Source organism: Echinops telfairi, unplaced genomic scaffold (genome assembly GCF_000313985.2).
Source record: "Echinops telfairi isolate 266 unplaced genomic scaffold, ASM31398v2 ScPeMD7_18;HRSCAF=68, whole genome shotgun sequence".
In the NCBI taxonomy this organism is placed as follows: Eukaryota; Metazoa; Chordata; class Mammalia; order Afrosoricida; family Tenrecidae; genus Echinops; species Echinops telfairi.
This window is the reverse complement of record NW_022103915.1, coordinates 86,307,787-86,321,393: the sequence shown is the minus strand read 5'-3', so window position 1 is coordinate 86,321,393 and position 13,607 is coordinate 86,307,787. Positions and strand designations below refer to the sequence as shown.

At 41.5% G+C, this 13,607-nt stretch overlaps 1 protein-coding gene across 3 annotated transcripts in view; it reads right to left on the bottom strand.

The window, feature by feature from the left end:
* The window catches only part of CHD8 (chromodomain helicase DNA binding protein 8), a 64,466-nt gene extending 56,973 nt beyond the window's left edge, over positions 1-7,493 (bottom strand). Inside the window, exon 1 of one of the 3 annotated variants that reach the window (XM_045288221.1) lies at positions 7,412-7,493. The gene's annotated coding sequence lies outside the window, so the exon portion shown is untranslated. Of the gene's footprint in view, positions 1-6,780; positions 6,900-7,010; positions 7,026-7,411 lie in introns of those variants that run through there. The other 2 variants (XM_045288224.1, XM_045288223.1) reach the window with 2 other exon arrangements.
* Positions 7,494-13,607: the final 6,114 nt, after the last annotated feature.

Sequence of the window (13,607 nt, the reverse complement as noted above, 5' to 3'; positions counted from 1 at the left end):
GGGGGGCAGGGCTTCCAAAAGTTCATGGAAAAATGGAATTAAAAAATAATAAAAATTTTCCACAGACTTTTTGAAGTCCCCTCATATAATTTAGGTAGCACCATCCTGGTCCTCTTTGTGCTCCCTACACCCTCTGTACCTGCCCCAGTTTAATTGGGCCAATTATACACACATTTGTTCATCCTAATCATAAAATATAAATATTTAATTAATTCAACCAGCGTCTATGTTCACTGCAACATTTATATTTCATTTTGTTTTTCTTTTAAAAAAAAAGGCAAGGGGAGAGAGGAGAAACATTATAAACCATACTCTTCTTAAGACTGGTGGCTACAAGAATAAAAGTTTACCCTCGTAACATAGGATCGATGAAAATTTCATGGGTTAATTTTCTCTCTCTCTCTAGGCCACAGAGTCCATTCTAACTCACATCAGTCCTTTAGGACAGAGCGAACAGCCACCTTGGGTTTCCATGACTGTAAATCTTCACAGAAGTAGAAAGCTTCATCTTTCTGTTAAAGAGCAACTGGTGGTTTTAAACTGCTGACCTTGGGTTATCAGCCCAACACATTACCCACTACGCCATAGTAGCTAGAAAATGAAGTTATTTGCAAGACTAGCCAAGTGATTTTCCTCGGTAGTGCTCAAAGTATTTCACATAATCTTATCTTCAAAATAACTAAGTTAAATAAAAGAAACAAACTAATGTTTTTTTCCCCTTTTAACATAGATACAAAGACAAAGAAATTTACATTTTCAAGGCTCTATACCTGCTAAATGTAGAGGCTACCGAATGCCTATCTGCCCAGTGTTGTGGTCAAAGATATCACTGCCCATCTTGTTTACCCACAGCGTTCAACACTGAACTTTTCAGATGATGGAATAATGGATAATGAGCAGGGCTTTCAAGTAAGACTTAGGGACCTGCTTCTAATTGATAGAGCCTCATTAACTCTTCTTTCTCTTCTTTAAAATAAATCTAACATCATACATATGTCAGGATTACTCTGAAGATTAAAAGTAATGTATAATAGTTGGCACATAGTATTCAGTATTATCTGTCTATAATTTTTAAAGAGTACCACTAAAGGTTTGCTCAAAACAAAATTTTATTTAATTCTTACTTATCCTCATAGCTCATTTCAACATCACCATTTCAGAGAAAAGCTTCCTCCTCAGAGACTGGCCAGATCGGGTCTGTTTAGCAGGATAGTGGGATGCTCAGATGTGTAAGCTTCACTATTAGAATAGCAAAACTGCTAGGGACGATGAAAGGGCTCTGGTATTACCACACTGAGAAAGGGGCACAATCCTTAACTTTAGAACCAGGGAACACAGACTTCAACCGGCACGGAAGTCAGGGCAACATCCCGGGTAATTCAACCAATTACTCTCATGGTTGTCTGACAGACGCCAGTGTCTACATCACAAGTATTTAATATACCTTTATGATATCTGTTTTTGGTCCGTGATAGCTCCCAACTGAGTGGGCTATCTCTGGATAGTTCCTATGACCTCCGCTTTTGATGCCCATGACTTTCAAGACAGCAGTAAACAGAAGTTAACATTATCTACATTATGTTCAAAGCCTCAAGAAACAGGGTCTTGAACATGTAGTATACCTCAAGACAGGCAAATGTACCACTTTTTACAGGAGACTTGATATGTCATGAAAGGAAGAACTGACTAATGTGCTTCACTCCCTGCTCACTCCTCAAAAATAAATAAAATCAGTGAGTACTGAGCAGAAGTAGCTAAGAATACAACGCTGGGTGAAAAGTCAAAGTTCATATATAACTTGATGGCCCCTATTTGAAAATCCAGGAAAGGGAGAAAGGGGGAACCATTTGTAATGATCAATGTACAAACACCACCACCACCACCCCACTCCAGGGAGACGAACAGCAGAAACAGTGAAAGGAGACATCGGATGGTATAAAATATGAAAATTAAAAACAATTTATGAATTATCAAATGTTCACGAGGGTGGGGGAGGGAGGGGAAAAAAGAGGAGCTGATACCAAGGGCTCAAGTAGAAAGAAAATGTTTTGGAAATTATGTACAAATATGTACACATATATACAAATGTGCTTGATACAACTGATGTATGGATTGTTATAAGTGCTGTAAGAGCCCCCAATAAAATGATTTATTAAAATAAAATATAAATAAGTAAAAACAATCCCAGGAAAATCTTTCCATTCATGAAGTTTACTTAAGTAGATGTACAAGAAGACTTCAAAACGTTCATGGAAAAAAATTCTATTATCTTTCAGTTGCATTTTTTCCATGAGTTTTTGAAAGCCCCTTCATGTTATCTACTAAATTGTGTGCTGTACACAAGATGCTACTATGATTTGGGCTCTAAATACAGTAGGAAACTAAACTACAAGAATCAATGGTTACTTCTGGAACCAACCAAAAATAGTTCCCAAATTGCTAATGGGACAATGCACTTCCAGTTAATCATATCTCAAAGAAATAATCCCCAGAGTTAGACGAGAAAAGCAACCGAGTCTAACATGTTTTATAAGGTAAACAAGTGGCCATCTAGCTCAAAAGCAACAAAGCAAACACATGGAAGAAGCACACCAGCCTGTGTGATCACAAGGTGTCGAAGGGATCAGGTATCAAAGAACAAAAAAATCAAATCATTGTGAATGAGGGGAAGTGCGGAGTGGGGACCCAAGACCCATCTGTAGGCAACTGGACATTCCCTTACAGAAGGGTCACGGGGAGGAGATGAGCCAGTCAGGGTGCAGTGTAGCAACAATGAAACATACGACTTTCCTCTAGTTCCTAAATGCTTCCTCCCTCCCACACTATCATGATCCCAATTCTACCTTACAAATCTGGCTAGAACAGAGGATGTACACTGGTACAGATAGGAACTGGGAACACAGGGAATCCAGGGCAGATGATCCCTTCAAGACCAGTGGTGAGAGTGGCGATACAGAGAGGGTGGAGGAAGGGTGGGGTGGAAAGGGGGAACCAATTACACGGATCTACATATAACCTCCTCCCTGGGGATGGACAACAGAAAAGTGGGTGAAGGGAGACGTCAGACAGTGTAAGATATGACAAAATAATAATAATTTATAAATCATCAAGGGTTCATGAGGGAGTGGGGAGCGGGGAGGGAGGGGAAATAATGAAAAGCTGATGCCAAGGGCTTAAGTGAAGAGCAAATGTTTTGAGAATGCTCAGGGCAACGAGTGTACAAATGTGCTTCACGCAATTGATGTGTGAATTGAGATAAGAGTCGTATGAGCCCCCAATAAAATGACATAAAAAAAAAGAAAACTAACAGTTGATTATCAAATAAAATTATAAAACTGCAACAACAAAAATAAATAAAATGTTTTATAACAAGTGACAATTTGTAAAACCTGACTTTACCAATTTTAAATATCCTTCCTTTGAAATAAAATCAATAATTCACCAATTAAACAAGAGGGCTTCAAAAAAGTTCATGGAAAAATGAAATGCAATAGAATTTTTCCACAAGCTTTTTGAAGCCTCCTTATATATCCTTTCTCAGAAAGTGGCTGATGTCCAGAATTACAGAATCTCAAAACAAACAGGTGTTATGGTAGAATTAGAACTATGAATTACTGGACTGTTTGGACATTATGACTATCACATTTAGTACTGGAAAGTGTCACCTGGTAATTTCAGAAGCATGCAATTTAGTTATCTTCTACAAAGACTAAAGCCCAAAGCTATGCACAATAATGCCGCTGGATATGGATAGACTAAATAAAATCAAGACTATTTCATTCATTCAACAACAGTCAACCCTTCCTTAATAATAGCAGTAAATGATTTTTTAAATCCTTGAGGGCTTTTTTAGTGCATTTGAACATGGTGCGTATGATGGTCTGAGAACTCTTTTCAAATCACTTAGCGAGCACACACTAAGATGATCTGAATCTGAACTGGTTAGAGTGTAGACTAGGTTTCCCACTCTAGTAGCCCTACTGTTAGAAACTGTTACTGAAGGCTACCACGGGCAAGATGAAGTAATGATCTAAGCCGGGCTGATTTTCATCTATAGCAGCTAGAATTTTGATGGTAATGCAACATATACTAATGGTAGAAACAGTCTCTTTTTTTTTTTTTTAAATTCATCTAATGTAATCTAAAGGAAGAATTTTAAAGTTGATCATTTTGCCTTATCTGACATTAAACAACAACAAGCCTATGATAAAGGACAGAAAGTAATGGGTAATAAATGGGCAAAAGAAATTGCTTGTAAGACAAATAATGCGAAATTCCATGGATTAACTAACATACCTTGTAGTTTAAATTTAAAACATTCAGCAATTACAGAGACAGGCTTATTTTGCCAATAAAAATAACATGGAAATGTTAAGGCAACATGGACAGAAAACAGAGACAAAAAGAATTAAATTATAACAGCACATACACACACCCACACATGCACACAAACCAAAACTGAGAGGTTATGAGGAGGTAAAAAAAGGTTATTCAGGAAAAAATTTGGAATTCAGTTAATGCTATGGCTTAAGCAATAGAAAATGGTTCGTAAAACAGCTTGTGTTATATAGAAATGCAAATACTAGAGACCAAAGAAAATCATCTTGGAAATTAGGGTCTCTTAACATTCCCTGAAAGGCTCAGAAACACAGAAAAAGGTGCAATGTCAGTGAGTTAGTAAAGTGACCAAAAAAAGAAAAGAAAAAAAGTGAATAAAAGCCTAAGAGAATGAAAGGAAGCCACCAACATTGTGAGGAAAAGGAATTAAAAAGAGAGAGAGAGACAAAACAAGAACTGAGTGAGATTTTAAAAAATGACAATCTGTTAAATTAAATGCTAAAGGTAAAATAGTAAATACTAGGCCATTTACACCAGTGCACATCAGGCCATGAAAAGACGAGCCGATTAACATTTGCTAACACGCCACGTCCAGAAGCGAAGTGACTTCTAGAGGTGCAAGCCGAGGGTCTGCCTTCAGTGGGTCATCGCTTCGCGGCCTTTTGGCTAAGATCAAGTGCAGTGTATCCCGCAGGTAATAATCAGGCTCGCGCAGACTTAGCTGGACTCTTCTAGGCCTGTGAGCAAACGGTATCTTTGAAGCATTCAGCATTTGCCTCTGAAAATGTTACAACCTGCAGATCAGAACATCACATCTTACTCTTTCAAACATGCAGGTTTGGGCACCCACAAATGAATATTAAGTGGTGGGAGATGTGAGCAGTGCCTTATTTTAAAGAACGCACCTCCTCACCATCCGTCCATTACCTCTCAGAATTTCAACCCTTTACATAAAATGTCCATTTTCGCCCCCTATTCCAATGAGAACTGCAGTGATGGTCACAATGCCAAGACTCCCCCACCCTATCACTCAGCAGCGCTGCAGAGAAGGGTGCCTGTTCTGTTTCCTGGTGGTTCACAATCGGCACAGCAGATACATGTTCTGTCTATGTTTAAGTGGATTTTTGCTAATTTGAGAACTGAAAACCAAGAAGTCAAAAGGCCAGAAGGGCAGGCTATTTAAGATGAAAGCTTGGGGGAGGAAGGCATGCACTATGCAAGCCTCCCATCAAATCCCTTATCCCAATCCATTATTTCTTTGCTGTTTCAGTTTTAAACCTTCCTCCAACTCCATGCCCACCCCTCCTTTCAGTGTTCTTCATTCATCACTTCGTGGAGATGGTTTGCCACTCTTGCAACAAAGTAAGTCTTAAATGGATAATGTGTTCTTAGTAACTGCCACCCCAGTATCACCACCACCACCACTTTAAAGGGTGGGATCATTCCAAACTATTTGGAATTTGGAACATCCTATGTTCTGGGCTCTATGAGATTGAAATTTGTTCTAAAAGCCATCTGGCAAAGAAAAGGAAAGGAAATGCATAGACATAAGTCATTAATAAAACAACTAGCAGAAGATACCATCCAAATCAGAAACTCACCTTCTAGTGTCTACAAGTGCCAGGCACCAGATAAGACTTCAAGCTGATGCTAAGGACAACCCAAACAGCCAGTGAGTCCCTGACTGAGAGAACAGGCTCAGAGCAACAAGATTACAGTGAACCCTCGCCACTTCGCGCTTCGACTTCCGCGGCTTCGCTCTATCGCGGTTTTTGCGTAACAGCGCATGCTCTGTCATTACTCCCACTGATTGGCTCATACTGTACACGCTTGATGCCATAAATAACATAATAAATAATAAATGATAATTGTAACGTCCAAAATGTTTTACTGTATTTTCCCTTTTTCGTTTAATAAATTGGGTAATACGAGTGTAATGGTGACTAAAGGGTGTTTTTTCATGTCCTCTATGCTCTAACTACGAAAATATTTGATTTACAAATAAGGAATCCTACTTCGCAGAATTTCATTTATCACGGTCGGGTCTAGAACCGATTAACCGCGATAAACGAGGGTTCACTGTAAATAGTCCATGGGTGCTGGTCAGATGGTGGCCTGCTACAGACACTGATCATGCAACTCCTCGGCTGTGTACCTGGGATGCTCCACTATGCCTACTCTTTCAAAAAACAAACAAACTGAGTTCCACGTCTTTTAACTACCTGTTCACTGTGCTCAATTGCTGAAAGGAGACTGGGCCACTCACTGTGTATATGTGTTATCTTCTTGGAAGACCTGAATCACTCCAGCCCTGCCCCTCAAAGGCAGGAGGCTGCTGCATTTGCACAGCTGCTGCAATGGGCAGGGAAATTCCCTGCGACATTAGGGACAGGTAAAGAAAGAAACAGCATTCACTCCGAGGCGAGGGGAGGGGTCTCCTACCTTGTAAATTTTTCACCGAATGCAACAGAAATCTAGTGAGCTCTGCAGATTTGTCAATGGAGGTGTGCGTGCCTCTCTCCACCCCCAACCACCAGCCCTTTTCTCGGCCCACCAAAATCAAAGCTAAGAACTGTACAACCTGCTCACCCCCATGATTCCCTACCCACCTCAATTATTTAAAAATGAGACGGGGGTAGGTGGTGGTGGTGGTGGGGACCAAAACCCCTAACCTTCCACTTCTGAGTCCAAAGTGTGGAGTAAGTCAACGGAGTCGGGGAGTTGACCCTCCTCGGTAGGAGAAAGGAGAACGAAGGGAGCTGCCTCCGATCTACACCACGCCCCGTCATGAAAGTGACAGGCCCTCCAACCGCCCCAGCGGCCCGGGCGGGCCCCGCACAGCGTTGCGGGACTCGGGCCCCGCGGCCCCGCAGCGGCCGTCTCCCCCGGCCTCTCACAAAGAAGAATGGTTCAGTCCAGAGCATCACCCGGCACCTGATCCCTCACAACTGAGACGTGCTGGGGGCGGGGGCGGAAGGAGGGGAGGGAGTCGTTGAAATCAATCCGAGGGGCTTTCGCTTTTGCAAGGACTCCAGGACCCGCACGGCGAGGTCGACGTGAGCAGGAAGCCTACCTTAACAAGTCCCGGCGCTTCCTTTCCGGACAGCGGCACGACTCACCCTTTGGGAGAACAAGGCGCTTTCCGGCGGAGCATGGCCAGCTCGCGTCTCAACCGAGCCTGCTAGTAGTCCATTCCCCCTAGGCTCCGCCCAGCTTCCCTCCCACCCACCAATGGCAGCGCCGAGGCCCGGCCTCTTCCAGCAGGGTAGGGTGAGCGCCATCCAGGAAGTCTCCCGAGAGGGGGCGGTCCTTCAGGCCGAGAAGGGAACGTAGGCGACTACAGATGTGCCTGATTGAAAATGAGATCGGGCGGCCGCTGGGCTGGGATCGCTCAGTGCGCAGCGTTAAGGCCTTTCGGCCGTGTTTTCTGACCCCGGCCACTGGGGGCGCTCTACACTCAAACATTTACTTACCTGTCTTTTAGGAAGCCATCTTGGATGCCCTGTGGGGCGGGGAGAGGAAAGGCGTGTGAAAGACTATGAACCCTATGTCGGCCTTCTCTCAGACTGTCTGGGTACAGCTTCAACATACTCTCTATAAACATGATGTCCTTCAGGCATTATAAGAGAGAGTCATTATAATGCTGAAGGTGCTACAAGCAACCTCCATCTCTCTCTGACTTACCTGCAGGAGTCAAGTGGTTTGACCTCATAGAACCAAGTATTAATACTACACATCAGGGAACTAGTTACTGGAATAATCCTTCATAGACACCTCACTCATCAGCACATCAGCACCTACCTCATACAGGTTCTATGTCTCTTCTAGATGCTTCTAAATCCCATACTTGCCTTGTAATATTTCCAGCATTCAGACTTGACCAAACCAAAACCAAACGCACTGCCATTGAGTCAATCCTGATTCATAGCGACCCTGTAGAACAGGGCAGAGCTGTCCCTGTGAATTTCTGAGACTGTAACTCTTTATGGTAGTAGAAAACCTTTGTCCCTCAGACTTGACAGTCGGTTGGAAATAAAGAATAGAAAAGAATTTCAGTTAAAAAAAAAAAAGTCTCAAATCCCTCAATAGGCCAGAACTGCTTGTGACTAAATATAATGGAAAAGATATGAGCCTTACTTGAGAAATTGTATTGATATAGAAGGAGAATGAAGGCTGTTAGGGGATCAGCCATAGAAACATTGGTTAGAGAAAAGTAATTTTCTACTGGTTGCTTTTAAATGGGAGAGGAATTATTTCATTGTAAGTGAAATTCTCTTACATGTGAGACAGATTTTTCTATATTTCCCAGCCTAAATTTTGACTGCTATTTCAACTTACTAAAAGAGTCTTTTATTTAATCTGTGAGTGAAGGGAGATCTATCTAATAACTCACTACCTTACAGAGAGTCGTATGATTCAATATTTTACCAGAGAGGTGATAAGAGTTGGCCAAATATATTTTCCTGTACATTGGGGGAAAAATGTGTTTGCCAAATGCTTCTATCGATTACTGTCATGCCAAATTCATGTTTAGTATTAGGATTTGCCATCACGATGTCTTTCCAATGAATGTCAGATACAATCTTAATAATGAATGGTTTCTAGAATGAGAATTTTTTTTCCATGTTACCATGGTAGGTACACAATGGACATGCCATCAGAGGAACTAAGTCCAAGCATGAGGCAAAGATAAATATAGAAGCATTGCACTTAGGGTTTCAGTTAATGTGTGGCTGACTACAAACAAGTTCCCTCAGTGGTACACCTGTCCTTAGCCTCTGTAGGTGCCTTCAAGAAAATTTTTAAAATCCAATGAAAACAGTAGTCTGAGGAGATCTGCAGGGCCAGTTAAACTCAAAGCAGAGAGCAGAGAGGTTAGCTCAGAAGATTATGGCTATTTGCAACAATTTTTTCCTGTAAGTGGTGTGATGTCTAGGGATGCTGGCCTACAAAAACCATTACTCAGATTATCTCATAACTACTATTCTTCCTACTATGCTGGCCTACAAAAACCAATACCCAGATGATCTCATAACTACTATTCTTCCCATGGGGATGGGAGTTGGTTTGGATGATAGAATGGGATGTGAGTATTAGAAGGAAGCTACTCCCAATAACTACTATAAAATTCTCTTAGGAGGAAATTATTTACATATCTCAAGGATATAATCAGAAATTACACATGTGTATGAGCAATTTTCACACACACATATGTTTAATAATGAAACAAAAATAGTAGAAAAAATTCTTAAGACCTCAATGCTGTGAAACAGAAAGAGAAATCAAGGCACAAAGGTATATACAGTATCTACTTCACAATTTTTTAACTTGTTTTTTTTTTTAAATAGAACAAGTGACCCAGAAGGTCACAAATCCTAGGCAAATTTGAGTAGGATAGTATGATATGCTCTTAAAAAGGAGAATGGTGGGTAATTACCCACTTATTTTGGCTATTTGAAATTGGGCAGCTTTACTGTGTGCTGCAAAGAATGGAGGCAAAAAAGCATAAGAAGAGTGAAAGAGAAGAAAAAGAACGGCACGGACCTAAGGTACGCAGATGGAAAAGACCGGAAACAGCTGTTAAAGAGACAACTCTAAAGCCTTGCGTTGCCCCTGAACTTTCAATAAACCTGTTCTAAGTCCTGAAGCCAGTCAGATTCAATAGTCACACACTGTAAGAGAAGGCACAGTGAAGGAATGGTAGGGGGAAGCGAGATTTCCATATAGGAAGACAGATCTCACAGAGGAAACAAAGTTACAAAAGAGCATTAACACATATAAATATAAAGAGCATACAAAAGTTACGTGAGACTCTGTCAATGATTGCTTAGAAATCCCTCAGTCTGGCACAGAGGGCTAGAAGAAAGAGTTTTAGACTTGGACTCTAATGTGACCAGAGAGTAGGATGCGTGTACAGGCATGGACCAAAACTCAAAGTCAAACTCACTGCCATCGAGCCAGTGCTGTGGGGTTCATAGACTGTTTATAGGAGTAGAAAGCCCAGTCTTTCTCATGAGGAACTACTTGTGGTTTTGAACTGCCAACCATGCAGATCCCAGTCCAACGTAAGCCCAACACGTAACCACTCCACCACCAGGGCTTCTGCACAAGCCCGGAAGTGGGGACAAATATGTCATGTCCAATAAACAGATTAGCTTGGTTAGATTGGAAAATCTGAATTGTCTAGTAAGAAGTGAGTGTGATACAATAGTAGTGGTCTGTTTGGTGAAAAGACATTGCAATATAAGGTCTGGTCCCTGAAACAAAATGAGCAGTAAAAAGGAAAAAAAGATGTTATGACACTTAATGAGATTTGCAGGCAGATAATCTATCACCCCTGTCTTCTTCACTCCTAGCCACCCTTTGGTCAGGGTAGTCCTACCCCGTGAGTTTCCAGGACTGTAAGTCTTTACAGGATTTTTCCCAATGAGTGGCTGGTGGTTTCAAACTGCTGACCTTGCAGATCTCAGCCCAATGTATAGCTGCCACCAGGGTTCTTTCTAGCACCCATGGGTCACTAGATTCCAGCAACCTCAAGTGACCAAGTAGAATGCTCTTGACAAATTCTTGTTGGGGAACAGCTTGTGTATGCTAATAAATTAATTTATTTTTGGACAACAGTGATGATCAACTTTGATCCTAACATTTTAAGAAAAATTAAAAGCCCTAATCTATAGGCAACACTCACGTCACTGAAAAAGGACAAGTCAATCTGGGCCCAATCCCTGGTCTTTAAGGGAAAAGGCAAAACATGACACCTTGGAGAAAGGATTACCTTAGCCAAAGTCAAATCTCTTCCTTCACCAAACTAAAACAAAACCCAGTGCCGTCAAATCAGTTCCATCTGAGCCACCCTATGGGACAGAGCAGAGCTGCCCTGTGGGCTTCTGAGGCTCTCAATCTCTACAGGGAGCAGAAAACCTCATCTTTTACCTGACGAGTGGCAAGTGTTTTCAAACGATTGACCTTGTGGTTAACAGCCCAACGTGTAACCCACTAGCCACTAGGCTCTTCTCTTTCTTGAAGCCTCTTGATGTGATGACATTACAAAATGTGTTCATCAACGTGTTCAATTATCACCATTATCAATTTGGTCCACCACCTTTAAGAGAAGCTCAGGGCCTCCTAAGCATGCTGTCCTCCTTTCCACTTCTGCCCCACTTACTGGGGTAACTCCTAATACATTTTAGTATCTATATACACTTTCCATTTCTGGTAATTTCACATAACTGGGATCATACAATATTTGTATGAATCCATTTAAGATATTTTGGGGGACTTAGTGCATTTAGCATATTTTCAAGGTTCATCCATGTTAGAAGTAGATTTTTATGATACATGTTATACCTAAATTCCATAGCTACATGCAGAATTAGAGAATGATTAGGTAAGAGGAGAAGGAGGCAAAAGCTTACAAGTAGCACAGTTCCATGTGGTTTCGTTTTTTGGTGTTTTCGTTGCTATTGTTTTGCCCCATATTTGTTTTATAGAAATGGTCCTGCTGCCAGTGGTGTGAGTGGCAAAACAGGGAGGGTAAAGGGAGAATGGGTAGGAAAGAGGGAACCGATTACATGGAACTGTGTGTGACCTCCTCCCTGGGGGACAGAGAACCGAAAAGTGGATGAAGGGAGACGTCGGACAGGGCAAGATATGACAAAATACCCATTTATAAACTATCAAGGGCTCATGCGGGAGGGGGGAAAAATGAGGACCTAATGTCGGGGGTTTAAATGGAGAGAAAATGTTTTGAGAAACGATGTACAAATGCGCTTTACACAATTGATGTGTGTATGGATTGGGATAACAGTTGTATGAGCCCCTAATAAAATGTTAAAAAAGAAAAGAAAAAAAAGAACCCCCCCAAAAAAAAAGAAAGAAAAAGAAATGGTCCTGCTGAACCATTCAGAATTACACCACCCCTATGGTCTAGAATGGTAAGACTCTGAAGTCAAGAAGAAAAATCCTCCATATTATGTAAAACTGTTAGGTAAGCATTCTGAGTCTCAGACTGAAGAAAAGGCAGAAAGTGACCACAAGTTTAAGCCTAGCTACATAAAAATACCAAACTTGAATAGCAAGGCTTCTAATATTATTAGGTTGGCTAGGGAAATGTTTACATTCTAGGAAACCTCTAGTTCTGTTCAGTAAAAAAAAGTTAACTAACTCCTTTCTTATCTCATTTTGGACATCAAATAAGCCCAGCTGGATCTTCCTGTAGATTGCTTTGATTATGCTAATGAAGACCTGAAAGAAATATAAAGCATATTATCAGGCTCAAGCTTATGTAGGTCATCGAGGGAGAAATAATACAAATGTTATTTCTGTTTGCATTTCTAAGGTGAATTAGGACAAGTCGGGGTTAAACAGAAGGTCCGGAAAAATGTCCATCTAAAAGCCATGGAGAGTATGTCTACAAAAGAATAGAAGGGTCAGATGATATTTTGGTGCTGAGCTTAGGGTTCCTAGGTTGACATTCTCTGTGGGTGACAACAAACTGGGTCTCTGAGTAGGGTCTCGTCGTCATTAGTTACTGATAAACAGTCACCACCAGGGCCAGAATGCTGCAATAGGCCCTTAGACTGAGTGGATCTGCATCGGAAGTATCAAATCCACACACCGTTGCTGCTACTCAAAGCAAAAGTAAAACTTAATCAGGTTCAAGGAAAGGGAGTGGTGGTTCCCTTAGAGACATCTGGTCACTTGACCACATAACAGCTTTGCATCCTCGTGTCTTAAAAGAGACTCCTGAATAAAAGGACGAAGAGGAAGACCTTTCCCCATCCTTTCCTGAGAGCACCTCTTCAACATTGCAGGCTAGGCCTGCACTTCTGGCTGGTGTCTCTATGACTATCAATGCATGCTGCCAAGCAAGGGCTTCTCCTGCTTCTCTCTTTACATCCCCGCTGGGTCCCTGCAAGTGACGAATTGAGGAGGAAGTAGAAAGCAGATCCAAATGAAAGAGGAAAATCTAGTTCTAAATAAATGCCATAGCCGTTTCAATTGCCAGGCAATCAGTTAAGAATGTGAAACCCAACCGATTACAAGGATCTACATACAACCTCCTCCCTGGGGGACAGACCACAGAAAAGTGGGTGAAGGGAGACATCGGACAATGTAACATATGAAAAAATAATAATTTATAAATTATCAAGGGTTCACGAGGGAGGAAGGAGTGGGGAGGGAGGAGGGAAAATGAGGAGCTGATGCCAGGGGCTTAAGTGGAGAGGAAATGTTTTGAGAATGATGAGGGCAATGAATGTACATGTGCT